We start from the raw sequence: 11,028 nt of genomic DNA on the forward strand, positions 1-11,028 counted from the left end.
ATCTCAGACAATAAGCACTGTGATATTACTGTGACACTGGCACCAATTATCTCAGACAATAAGCACTGTGATATTACTGTGACACTGGCACCAAGTATCTCAGACAATAAGCACTGTGATATTACTGTGACACTGGCACTAATTATCTCAGACAATGAGCACTGTGATATTACTGTGACACTGGCACCAAGTATCTCAGACAATAAGCACTGTGATATTACTGTGACACTGGCACTAATTATCTCAGACAATAAGCACTGTGATATTACTGTGACACTGGCACCAAGTATCTCAGACAATAAACACTGTGATATTACTGTGACACTGGCACCAATTATCTCAGACAATAAGCACTGTGATATTACTGTGACACTGGCACCAAGCATCTCAGACAATAAACACTGTGATATTACTGTGACACTGGCACCAAGTATCTCAGACAATAAGCACTGTGATATTACTGTGACACTGGCACCAATTATCTCAGACAATAAGCACTGTGATATTACTGTGACACTGGCACTAATTATCTCAGACAATAAGCACTGTGATATTACTGTGACACTGGCACCAAGTATCTCAGACAATAAACACTGTGATATTACTGTGACACTGGCACCAATTATCTCAGACAATAAGCACTGTGATATTACTGTGACACTGGCACCAAGCATCTCAGACAATAAACACTGTGATATTACTGTGACACTGGCACCAAGCATCTCAGACAATAAGCACTGTGATATTACTGTGACACTGGCACCAATTATCTCAGACAATAAGCACTGTGATATTACTGTGACACTGGCACCAAGTATCTCAGACAATAAGCACTGTGATATTACTGTGACACTGGCACTAATTATCTCAGACAATAACACTGTGATATTACTGTGACACTGGCACCAAATATCTCAGACAATAAGTACTGTGATATTACTGTGACACTGGCACCAAGTATCTCAGACAATAACACTGTGATATTACTGTGACACTGGAACCAAGCATCTCAGACAATAAGCACTGTGATATTACTGTGACACTGGCACCAAGTATCTCAGACAATAAACACTGTGATATTACTGTGACACTGGCACCAAGCATCTCAGACAATAAGCACTGTGATATTACTGTGACACTGGCACCAATTATCTCAGACAATAAGCACTGTGATATTATTGTGACACTGGCACCAATTATCTCAGACAATAAGCACTGTGATATTACTGTGACACTGGCACCAATTATCTCAGACAATAAGCACTGTGATATTACTGGGACACTGGCACCAAATATCTCAGACAATAAGCACTGTGATATTACTGTGACACTGGCACCAAATATCTCAGACAATAAGTACTGTGATATTACTGTGACACTGGCACCAATTATCTCAGACAATAAGCACTGTGATATTATTGTGACACTGGCACCAATTATCTCAGACAATAAGCACTGTGATATTACTGTGACACTGGCACCAAGTATCTCAGACAATAAGCACTGTGATATTACTGTGACACTGGCACCAAGCATCTCAGACAATAAGCACTGTGATATTACTGTGACACTGGCACCAAGCATCTCAGACAATAAGCACTGTGATATTACTGTGACACTGGCACCAAGCATCTCAGACAATAAGCACTGTGATATTACTGTGACACTGGCACCAATTATCTCAGACAATAAGCACTGTGATATTACTGTCACAGTAATATCACAGTGCTTATTGTCTGAGCTAATTGGTGCCAGTGTCACATTAATATCACAGTGCTTATTATCTGTCTCAGATAATTTGTACCAGTGTCACAGTAATATCACAATGCTTATTGTCTGAGCTAATTGGTGCCAGTGTCCCAGTAATATCACAGTGCTTATTGTCTGTCCAGGGGCAAAGCTACAGGGGGTGCTGAGGTCGCAATTGTGTTTGTTTGTGGAACCATCAAATTACAGACCTTGTTACTACAGCATGAGGGGAGGGGGTAAACAGTGCAGGACTATAAAGTGACCACAGTAGTCTGTGACATAAAGTACTGGGGCTGGTAGGGTCAGGCCAGCCATCTCACCGGCAGATTACAGACTGTGTCACTGACTCACTATATACAGTACTGGTGGGTTAAACAGTGTCACTATATACAGTAATAGGGGGGGGGGTCAGACCATCTCACAGACAGTTCGCACAGGGTACCTCCTTTTGCAGACGTGATCTGATTCACATTTTTTCTGTAATAAATGTTAAAAAAAAATAATAATATATGTTTAAAACTCACTTTTTTGGGTGGGGGGTGGGGGGGTGAGGGGCCCTTCTTAGATTCTTGCACCTGGGCCCTGTGGTTTCTAGTTACGCCTCTGCACAATTGTATTGTTTTTTATATAGATATATGCATATTTTATTGTTAATTTTAAGTGGATCCACTTTTGTATCTTGTTTGTATATTTTAGCTATAAGTAGCTTATAAAATATTTTATATACCCCTATAGAATTTCAATATATTTTTTATTTAAATAATCTTGTCACTACTAGTGTCTTAGCCTTTTAGGAGGCGCTCTGTGTATTTATTTTTAGCACTACATTCACCTTTTTGGGGGCGCTGGTACCCACAATACTAGGAGCTACAGACACAAGGTTGAGCGCTGTCAGATTTTAACAGATTATGGAGTCTAGTGTTTGTCCTTAAACAGGAACTGACCATTGAGGCAACAGGCCCATTAACAGTGTGAGAACTAGCTCTGTCATTATGCAGTCTAGTGTTTGTCCTTAAACAAGACCTGACAACTGGGGGCAATAGGTCCATTAACAGTGTGAGAACTAGCTCTGTCATTATGCAGTCTAGTGTTTGTCCTTAAACAAGACCTGACAACTGGGGGCAATAGGTCCATTAACAGTGTGAGAACTAGCTCTGTCATTATGCAGTCTAGTGTTTGTCCTTAAACAGGAACTGACCATTGGGGCAATAGGTCCATTAATAGTGTGAGAACTAGCTCTGTCATTATGCAGTCTAGTGCCTGTCCTTAAACAAGACCTGACCACTGGAGGCAACAGGTCAATTAGCAGTGTGAGAACTAGCTCTGTCATTATGCAGTCTAGTGTTTGTCCTTAAACAGGAACTGACCATTGGGGCAATAGGTCCATTAATAGTGTGAGAACTAGCTCTGTCATTATGCAGTCTAGTGTTTGTCCTTAAACAGGAACTGACCATTGGGGCAATAGGTCCATTAATAGTGTGAGAACTAGCTCTGTCATTATGCAGTCTAGTGCTTGTCCTTAAACAGGAACTGACCATTGGGGCAATAGGTCCATTAATAGTGTGAGAACTAGCTCTGTCATTGTAAGGAGACAAGTTCCTATCTTTAAACAGGACATGACCACTGAGGTGTTATATGGGGAGGGGGAAACACAGGTCCAATGGTAGTACCAGAACTAGCTGTGACACTGAGAAGTCTATTTCCTTGGGGTGTCAGGCCCATTAGAAATATGGGAACTAGTTCTCTGTGAGTAGTCTATCTCTAGGACAACAGGTCCATTAGCAGTGTGAGAATTAGTTCTGTCACTGAACAGTCCCCATCCCCTACTGTTAAGAAGTCTAAGGGAATAAATCCATTACCAATATGGGTATCAGCCCTGTCCTCTGCACAATCTAATTCCCTTCCCAGTACTGGACCAGGACTAGAGGACAAGAGGTTAATTAGCAGTGTGAAAAGGAGAGTACAATCTCCATAACAGATAAGGTCTAACAGCGAAAGAGGAACTAGCTATTACGCATCAGCATCCAGATCTGTACCATGTGATCAGTAATGACTTGTGACGTCATGGGTCCGTTAGCCAGATGGGAAGTAGCTGCTACGTTTGCAGAAGTGGCTAATGGCTGACTGTGCTCTGGAACTATTGGGTTTGGCAGCTGTACGTGTGCATTGAGCAGGTGAGATGTGTACAGTGCTGTGTATTCTGTATGAGATGAGCATTTATACTGTGTGTAGCAGTGAGCAGGTGAGATGTGTACAGTGCTGTGTATTCTGTATGAGATCAGCCTTTATACTGTGTCTAGCAGTGAGCAGGTGAGATGTGTACAGTGCTGTGTATTCTGTATGAGATCAGCATTTATACTGTGTGTAGCAGTGAGCAGGTGAGATGTGTACAGTGCTGTGTATTCTGTATGAGATCAGCCTTTATACTGTGTCTAGCAGTGAGCAGGTGAGATGTGTACAGTGCTGTGTATTCTGTATGAGATCAGCATTTATACTGTGTGTAGCAGTGAGCAGGTGAGATGTGTACAGTGCTGTGTATTCTGTATGAGATCAGCCTTTATACTGTGTCTAGCAGTGAGCAGGTGAGATGTGTACAGTGCTGTGTATTCTGTATGAGATCAGCCTTTATACTGTGTGTAGCAGTGAGCAGGTGAGATGTGTACAGTGCTGTGTATTCTGTATGAGATCAGCCTTTATACTGTGTGTAGCAGTGAGCAGGTGAGATGTGTACAGTGCTGTGTATTATGTATGAGATCAGCCTTTATACTGTGTGTAGCAGTGAGCAGGTGAAATGTGTACAGTGCTGTGTATTCTGTATGAGATCAGCCTTTATACTGTGTCTAGCAGTGAGCAGGTGAGATGTGTACAGTGCTGTGTATTCTGTATGAGATCAGCCTTTATACTGTGTCTAGCAGTGAGCAGGTGAGATGTGTACAGTGCTGTGTATTATGTATGAGATCAGCCTTTATACTGTGTCTAGCAGTGAGCAGGTGAGATGTGTACAGTGCTGTGTATTCTGTATGAGATCAGCCTTTATACTGTGTGTAGCAGTGAGCAGGTGAGATGTGTACAGTGCTGTGTATTCTGTATGAGATCAGCCTTTATACTGTGTCTAGCAGTGAGCAGGTGAGATGTGTACAGTGCTGTGTATTCTGTATGAGATCAGCCTTTATACTGTGTCTAGCAGTGAGCAGGTGAGATGTGTACAGTGCTGTGTATTCTGTATGAGATCAGCCTTTATACTGTGTGTAGCAGTGAGCAGGTGAGGTGTGTACAGTGCTGTCTATTCTGTATGAGATCAGCATTTATACTGTGTGTAGCAGTGAGCAGGTGAGATGTGTACAGTGCTGTGTATTCTGTATGAGATCAGCCTTTATACTGTGTGTAGCAGTGAGCAGGTGAGATGTGTACAGTGCTGTGTATTCAGCATGAGATCAGCCTTTATACTGTGTGTAGCAGTGAGCAGGTGAGATGTGTACAGTGCTGTGTATTCTGTATGAGATCAGCCTTTATACTGTGTGTAGCAGTGAGCAGGTGAGATGTGTACAGTGCTGTGTATTCTGTATGAGATCAGCCTTTATACTGTGTGTAGCAGTGAGCAGGTGAGATGTGTACAGTGCTGTGTATTCTGTATGAGATCAGCCTTTATACTGTGTGTAGCAGTGAGCAGGTGAGATATGTACAGTGCTGTGTATTCTGTATGAGATCAGCCTTTATACTGTGTGTAGCAGTGAGCAGGTGAGATGTGTACAGTGCTGTGTATTCTGTATGAGATCAGCCTTTATACTGTGTGTAGCAGTGAGCAGGTGAGATGTGTACAGTGCTGTGTATTCTGTATGAGATCAGCCTTTATACTGTGTGTAGCAGTGAGCAGGTGAGATGTGTACAGTGCTGTGTATTCTGTATGAGATCAGCCTTTATACTGTGTGTAGCAGTGAGCAGGTGAGGTGTGTACAGTGCTGTGTATTCTGTACATGATCAGCCTTTATACTGTGTGTAGCAGTGAGCAGGTGAGGTGTGTACAGTGCTGTGTATTCTGTATGAGATCAGCCTTTATACTGTGTGTAGCAGTGAGCAGATGAGATGTGTACAGTGCTGTGTATTATGTATGAGATCAGCCTTTATACTGTGTGTAGCAGTGAGCAGGTGAGATGTGTACAGTGCTGTGTATTCTGTATGAGATCAGCCTTTATACTGTGTGTAGCAGTGAGCAGGTGAGATATGTACAGTGCTGTGTATTCTGTATGAGATCAGCCTTTATACTGTGTCTAGCAGTGAGCAGGTGAGATGTGTACAGTGCTGTGTATTCTGTATGAGATCAGCCTTTATACTGTGTCTAGCAGTGAGCAGGTGAGATGTGTACAGTGCTGTGTATTCAGCAGGAGATCAGCCTGTGTGTAGCAGTGAGCAGGTGAGATATGTACAGTGCTGTGTATTCTGTATGAGATCAGCCTTTATACTGTGTCTAGCAGTGAGCAGGTGAGATGTGTGCAGTGCTGTGTATTCTGTATGAGATCAGCCTTTATACTGTGTCTAGCAGTGAGCAGGTGAGATGTGTACAGTGCTGTGTATTCTGTATGAGATCAGCCTTTATACTGTGTGTAGCAGTGAGCAGGTGAGATGTGTGCAGTGCTGTGTATTCTGTATGAGATCAGCCTTTATACTGTGTGTAGCAGTGAGCAGGTGAGATGTGTACAGTGCTGTGTATTCTGTATGAGATCAGCCTTTATACTGTAGTGTAGCAGTGAGCAGGTGAGATGTGTACAGTGCTGTGTATTCTGTATGAGATCAGCCTTTATACTGTGTGTAGCAGTGAGCAGGTGAGATGTGTACAGTGCTGTGTATTCTGTATGAGATCAGCCTTTATACTGTGTGTAGCAGTGAGCAGGTGAGATGTGTACAGTGCTGTGTATTCTGTATGAGATCAGCCTTTATACTGTGTCTAGCAGTGAGCAGGTGAGATGTGTACAGTGCTGTGTATTCTGTATGAGATCAGCCTTTATACTGTGTGTAGCAGTGAGCAGGTGAGATGTGTACAGTGCTGTGTATTCTGTATGAGATCAGCCTTTATACTGTGTCTAGCAGTGAGCAGGTGAGATGTGTACAGTGCTGTGTATTCTGTATGAGATCAGCCTTTATACTGTGTCTAGCAGTGAGCAGGTGAGATGTGTACAGTGCTGTGTATTCTGTATGAGATCAGCCTTTATACTGTGTGTAGCAGTGAGCAGGTGAGATGTGTACAGTGCTGTGTATTCTGTATGAGATCAGCCTTTATACTGTGTGTAGCAGTGAGCAGGTGAGATGTGTACAGTGCTGTGTATTCTGTATGAGATCAGCCTTTATACTGTGTCTAGCAGTGAGCAGGTGAGATGTGTACAGTGCTGTGTATTCTGTATGAGATCAGCCTTTATACTGTGTGTAGCAGTGAGCAGGTGAGATGTGTACAGTGCTGTGTACTTCATGTATGAGATCAGCCTTTATACTGTGTGTAGCAGTGAGCAGGTGAGATGTGTACAGTGCTGTGTATTCTGTATGAGATCAGCCTATACGTGTGCTAGCAGTGAGCAGGTGAGATGTGTTACAGTGCTGTGTATTCTGTATGAGATCAGCCTTTATACTGTGTGTAGCAGTGAGCAGGTGAGATGTGTACAGTGCTGTGTATTCTGTATGAGATCAGCCTTTATACTGTGTGTAGCAGTGAGCAGGTGAGATGTGTACAGTGCTGTGTATTCTGTATGAGATCAGCCTTTATACTGTGTCTAGCAGTGAGCAGGTGAGATGTGTACAGTGCTGTGTATTCTGTATGAGATCAGCCTTTATACTGTGTGTAGCATGTGAGCAGGTGAGATGTGTACAGTGCTGTGTATTCTGTATGAGATCAGCCTTTATACTGTATGTAGCAGTGAGCAGGTGAGATGTGTACAGTGCTGTGTATTATGCAGATTAGCCTTTATACTGTGTCTAGCAGTGAGCAGGTGAGGTGTGTACAGTGCTGTGTATTCTGTATGAGATCAGCCTTTATACTGTGTGTAGCAGTGAGCAGGTGAGATGTGTACAGTGCTGTGTATTCTGTATGAGATCAGCCTTTATACTGTGTGTAGCAGTGAGCAGGTGAGATATGTACAGTGCTGTGTATTCTGTATGAGATCAGCCTTTATACTGTGTGTAGTAGTGAGCAGGTGAGATGTGTACAGTGCTGTGTATTCAGCAGGAGATCAGCCTGTGTGCTAGCAGTGAGCAGAGGTGAGGATGTGTACAGTGCTGTGTATTTAATAGGAGATCAGCTTGTGTCTAGCAGTGAGCAGGTGGGATGTGTACAGTGCTGTGTATGCAGCAGGAGATCAGCCTTTATACTGTGTGTAGCAGTGAGCAGGTGAGATATGTACAGTGCTGTGTATTCTGTATGAGATCAGCCTTTATACTGTGTGTAGCAGTGAGCAGGTGAGATGTGTACAGTGCTGTGTATTCAGCAGGAGATCAGCCTGTGTCTAGCAGTGAGCAGGTGAGATGTGTACAGTGCTGTGTATTTAATAGGAGATCAGCTTGTGTCTAGCAGTGAGCAGGTGAGATCTGTACAGTGCTGTGAATTTAGTAGGAGATCAGCCTGTGTCTAGCAGTGAGCAGGTGAGATGTGTACAGTGCTGTGTATTCAGCAGGAGATCAGCCTGTGTCTAGCAGTGAGCAGGTGAGATGTGTACAGTGCTGTGTATTCAGTAGGAGATCAGCCTATGTCTAGCAGTGAGCAGGGGAGATGTGTACAGTGCTGTGTATTCAGCAGGAGATCAACCTGTGTCTAGCAGTGAGCAGGTGAGATGTGTACAGTGCTGTGTATTCAGTAGGAGATCAGCCTATGTCTAGCAGTGAGCAGGTGAGATGTGTACAGTGCTGTGTATTCAGCAGGAGATCAGCCTGTGTCTAGCAGTGAGCAGGTGAGATGTGTACAGTGCTGTGTATTCAGTAGGAGATCAGCCTGTGTCTAGCAGTGAGCAGGTGAGATGTGTACAGTGCTATGTATTTAATAGGAGATCAGCTTGTGTCTAGCAGTGAGCAGGTGGGATGTGTACAGTGCTGTGTATGCAGCAGGAGATCAGTTTGTGTCTAGCAGTGAGCAGGGGAGATGTGTACAGTGCTGTGTATTCAGCAGGAGATCATCTTGTGTCTAGCAGTGAGCAGGTGAGATGTGTACAGTGCTGTGTATTCAGCAGGAGATCAGCCTGTGTCTAGCAGTGAGCAGGTGGGATGTGTACAGTGCTTTGTATTCAGCAGGAGATCAGCCTGTGTCTAGCAGTGAGCAGGTGAGATGTGTACAGTGCTGTGTATTCAGCAGGAGATCAGCCTGTGTCTAGCATTGAGCAGGTGAGATGTGTACAGTGCTGTGTATTCAGCAGGAGATCAGCCTGTGTCTAGCAGTGAGCAGGTGAGATGTGTACAGTGCTGTGTATTCAGCAGGAGATCAGCCTGTGTCTAGCAGTGAGCAGGTGAGATGTGTACAGTGCTGTGTATTCAGCAGGAGATCAGCCTGTGTCTAGCAGTGAGCAGGTGAGATGTGTACAGTGCTGTGTATTCAGCAGGAGATCAGCCTGTGTCTAGCAGTGAGCAGGTGAGATGTGTACAGTGCTGTGTATGCAGCAGGAGATCAGTTTGTGTCTAGCAGTGAGCAGGGGAGATGTGTACAGTGCTGTGTATTCAGCAGGAGATCATCTTGTGTCTAGCAGTGAGCAGGTGAGATGTGTACAGTGCTGTGTATTCAGCAGGAGATCAGCCTGTGTCTAGCAGTGAGCAGGTGGGATGTGTACAGTGCTTTGTATTCAGCAGGAGATCAGCCTGTGTCTAGCAGTGAGCAGGTGAGATGTGTACAGTGCTGTGTATTCAGCAGGAGATCAGCCTGTGTCTAGCATTGAGCAGGTGAGATGTGTACAGTGCTGTGTATTCAGCAGGAGATCAGCCTGTGTCTAGCAGTGAGCAGGTGAGATGTGTACAGTGCTGTGTATTCAGCAGGAGATCAGCCTGTGTCTAGCAGTGAGCAGGTGAGATGTGTACAGTGCTGTGTATTCAGCAGGAGATCAGCCTGTGTCTAGCATTGAGCAGGTGAGATGTGTACAGTGCTGTGTATTCAGCAGGAGATCAGCCTGTGTCTAGCAGTGAGCAGGTGAGATGTGTACAGTGCTGTGTATTCAGCAGGAGATCAGCCTGTGTCTAGCAGTGAGCAGGTGAGATGTGTACAGTGCTGTGTATTCAGCAGGAGATCAGCCTGTGTCTAGCAGTGAGCAGGTGAGATGTGTACAGTGCTGTGTATTCAGCAGGAGATCAGCCTGTGTCTAGCAGTGAGCAGGTGGGATGTGTACAGTGCTGTGTATTCAGCAGGAGATCAGCCTGTGTCTAGCAGTGAGCAGGTGAGATGTGTACAGTGCTGTGTATTCAGCAGGAGATCAGCCTGTGTCTAGCAGTGAGCAGGTGAGATGTGTACAGTGCTGTGTGTTCAGCAGGAGATCAGCCTGTGTCTAGCATTGAGCAGGTGAGATGTGTACAGTGCTGTGTATTCAGCAGGAGATCAGCCTGTGTCTAGCATTGAGCAGGTGAGATGTGTACAGTGCTGTGTGTTCAGCAGGAGATCAGCCTGTGTCTAGCAGTGAGCAGGTGAGGTGTGTACAGTGCTGTGTGTTCAGCAGGAGATCAGCCTGTGTCTAGCAGTGAGCAGGTGGAATGTGTACAGTGCTGTGTGTTCAGCAGGAGATCAGCCTGTGTCTAGCAGTGAGCAGGTGGGATGTGTACAGTGCTGTGTGTTCAGCAGGAGATCAGCCTGTGTCTAGCAGTGAGCAGGTGGGATGTGTACAGTGCTGTGTATTCAGCAGGAGATCAGCCTGTGGGTTGCTCTCTGTAAGCCTTGTCTAATAAGTTATGAGCTAAAACAAATAGTTGTGAATAGGCAAAAGTAACAGTTTTATTAAGTGCATAAACACAGCCCTAGAGCAGTGCTGTGTATTCAGCAGGAAGCCTCTGAGCACAATGTACAGAAGAAGACAAAAGCAGGATAAGGATGGTAATAAAATGTTTATTGTAGCAGCCAGCAGAAGACAACAGATGCACTACTGGTGCTATTGCTTAGACTTGTATTGGTAGAATAGCAGTATATATATAGGTGAGCAACGTTCTGTAAAAGGGAATATAACTTAGCTGTAGAGGTTACCACAATTACATTATTATGTGTTTAGGCTCTCCACTGTATATATTAGAAATATTGTGAGCAGCTTACTATAATAAACAAAAAATACACCTAAA

At 44.3% G+C, this 11,028-nt stretch overlaps 1 protein-coding gene across 2 annotated transcripts in view; it reads left to right on the plus strand.

Annotated features, from left to right (window-relative positions):
* Positions 1-3,810: 3,810 nt before the first annotated feature.
* The window catches only part of LOC128635627 (oocyte zinc finger protein XlCOF7.1), an 84,439-nt gene continuing 77,221 nt past the window's right edge, over positions 3,811-11,028 (plus strand). The window contains exon 1 of one of the 2 annotated variants that reach the window (XM_053688705.1): positions 3,811-3,923. The gene's annotated coding sequence lies outside the window, so the exon portion shown is untranslated. The remainder of the gene's footprint in view (positions 3,924-11,028) is intronic. The other variant, XM_053688704.1, reaches the window with a different exon arrangement.

This window comes from Bombina bombina, chromosome 7 (assembly GCF_027579735.1).
Source record: "Bombina bombina isolate aBomBom1 chromosome 7, aBomBom1.pri, whole genome shotgun sequence".
Taxonomy (NCBI): domain Eukaryota; kingdom Metazoa; phylum Chordata; class Amphibia; order Anura; family Bombinatoridae; genus Bombina; species Bombina bombina.